The sequence below is a fragment of the Triturus cristatus genome, chromosome 4_1 (genome assembly GCF_964204655.1).
Source record: "Triturus cristatus chromosome 4_1, aTriCri1.1, whole genome shotgun sequence".
Lineage (NCBI taxonomy): Eukaryota > Metazoa > Chordata > Amphibia > Caudata > Salamandridae > Triturus > Triturus cristatus.
The window spans coordinates 120,242,304-120,244,803 of record NC_140585.1 but is presented as its reverse complement, the minus strand read 5'-3'; the positions used below and the strand labels follow the sequence as shown (position 1 = coordinate 120,244,803).

The 2,500-nt window shown below is 35.8% G+C and overlaps 2 non-coding genes across 2 annotated transcripts; both read left to right on the top strand.

The window, feature by feature from the left end:
- The first annotated feature begins 1,435 nt into the window (after positions 1 to 1,435).
- On the top strand, positions 1,436 to 1,507 carry TRNAD-GUC (transfer RNA aspartic acid (anticodon GUC)). The gene has a single exon. It is a non-coding gene; the product is annotated as a tRNA-Asp (tRNA).
- A 643-nt stretch (positions 1,508 to 2,150) lies between these two features.
- On the top strand, positions 2,151 to 2,222 carry TRNAD-GUC (transfer RNA aspartic acid (anticodon GUC)). Its single transcript has one exon. It is a non-coding gene; the product is annotated as a tRNA-Asp (tRNA).
- Positions 2,223 to 2,500: the final 278 nt, after the last annotated feature.

Below are 2,500 nucleotides of genomic sequence, written 5' to 3'. Positions count from 1 at the left end.
TCATGGAGGTGAGCACTGTTGAACTGAAGCCAATATGTCCTCGTTAGTATAGTGGTCAGTATCCCCGCCTGTCACGCGGGAGACCGGGGTTCAAATTCCCCGACGGGGAGACGATTCCTTTTATTCACACAATTAAATAAAATGATGTACTTAATAACATTGTAAACTATATTTGTCATTATCCTTCTCTATTACGATTGAGATAAACTTTGAATTCAGTGATGGCCAAATTGCTTACAGATGTGTTAACTAAAAGTCAGAATATGCTCTGAATATTTCAATCTGCACAGACCATACCATCAAAAACAATTTACATCTGTAATCTAATGGAAAATGGAATGAAGCAGTGGGGAATCTTATGCTTCTGCTCAACTCTAGGGGCTGGATTTAGAAGTGGAGTGGATGCTTTTTGTTAGTAGTGACCCCTGGTGGTAAATGGTTATAAGCTGCAAATGTTAAAGTGAGCTGATTGTATATATATATATATATATACATATACATAGATAGATAGAAAGATAGATAGACAGATCGATAGATAGGTATTTATTTTAATCAATCATTTCTTATTAAAGCAGATTATTTTTGGCTAGGAATTTCTGATTTGTAATCATTTATGAAAAAAGATTGCTTCTCCTAACCAAAAGAAGCAAAGCTGCCTATTACAATACTGTGAATTGATTGAGGGCATGCCCTAACCTCATGGAGGTGAGCACTGTTGAACTGAAGCCAATATGTCCTCGTTAGTATAGTGGTCAGTATCCCCGCCTGTCACGCTGGAGACCGGGGTTCAATTCCCCGACGGGGAGACGATTCCTTTTATTCACACAATTAAATAAAATGATGTACTTAATAACATTGTAAACTATATTTGTCATTATCCTTGTCTATTACGATTGAGATAAACGTTGAATTCAGTGATGGCCAAATTGCTTACAGATGTGTTAACTAAAAGTCAGAATATGCTCTGAATATTTCAATCTGCACAGACCATACCATCAAAAACAATTTACATCTATAATCTAATGGAAATGGAATGAAGCAGTGGGGAATCTTATGCTTCTGCTCAACTCTAGGGGCTAGATTTAGAAGTGGAGTGGATGCTTTTTGTTAGTAGTGACCCCTGGTGGTAAATGGTTATAAGCTGCAAATGGTAAAGTGAGCTGATTGTATATATATATATATATATATATATACATATACATAGATAGATAGAAAGATAGATAGACAGATCGATAAATAGGTATTTATTTTAATCAATCATTTCTTATTAAAGCAGATTATTTTTGGCTAGGAATTTCTGATTTGTAATCATTTATGAAAAAAGATTGCTTCTCCTAACCAAAAGAAGCAAAGCTGCCTATTACAATACTGTGAATTGATTGAGGGCATGCCCTAACCTCATGGAGGTGAGCACTGTTGAACTGAAGCCAATATGTCCTCGTTAGTATAGTGGTCAGTATCCCCGCCTGTCACGCGGGAGACCGGGGTTCAATTCCCCGACGGGGAGACGATTCCTTTTATTCACACAATTAAATAAAATGATGTACTTAATAACATTGTAAACTATATTTGTCATTATCCTTGTCTATTACGATTGAGATAAACGTTGAATTCAGTGATGACCAAATTGCTTACAGATGTGTTAACTAAAAGTCAGAATATGCTCTGAATATTTCAATCTGCACAGACCATACCATCAAAAACAATTAACATCTCTAATCTAATGGAAATGGAATGAAGCAGTGGGGAATCTTATGCTTCTGCTCAACTCTAGGGGCTAGATTTAGAAGTGGAGTGGATGCTTTTTGTTAGTAGTGACCCCTGGTGGTAAATGGTTATAAGCTGCAAATGGTAAAGTGAGCTGATTGTGTATATATATATATATATATATATATATATATATATATACGTATACATAGATAGATAGAAAGATAGATAGACAGATCGATAAATAGGTATTTATTTTAATCAATCATTTCTTATTAAAGCAGATTATTTTTGGCTAGGAATTTCTGATTTGTAATCATTTATGAAAAAAGATTGCTTCTCCTAACCAAAAGAAGCAAAGCTGCCTATTACAATACTGTGAATTCATTGAGGGCATGCCCTAACCTCATGGAGGTGAGCACTGTTGAACTGAAGCCAATATGTCCTCGTTAGTATAGTGGTCAGTATCCCCGCCTGTCACGCGGGAGACCGGGGTTCAATTCCCCGACGGGGAGACGATTCCTTTTATTCGCACAATTAAATAAAATGATGTACTTAATAACATTGTAAACTATATTTGTCATTATCCTTGTCTATTACGATTGAGATAAACGTTGAATTCAGTGATGGCCAAATTGCTTACAGATGTGTTAACTAAAAGTCAGAATATGCTCTGAATATTTCAATCTGCACAGACCATACCATCAAAAACAATTTACATCTATAATCTAATGGAAAATGGAATGAAGCAGTGGGGAATCTTATGCTTCTGCTCAACTCTAGGGGCTAGATT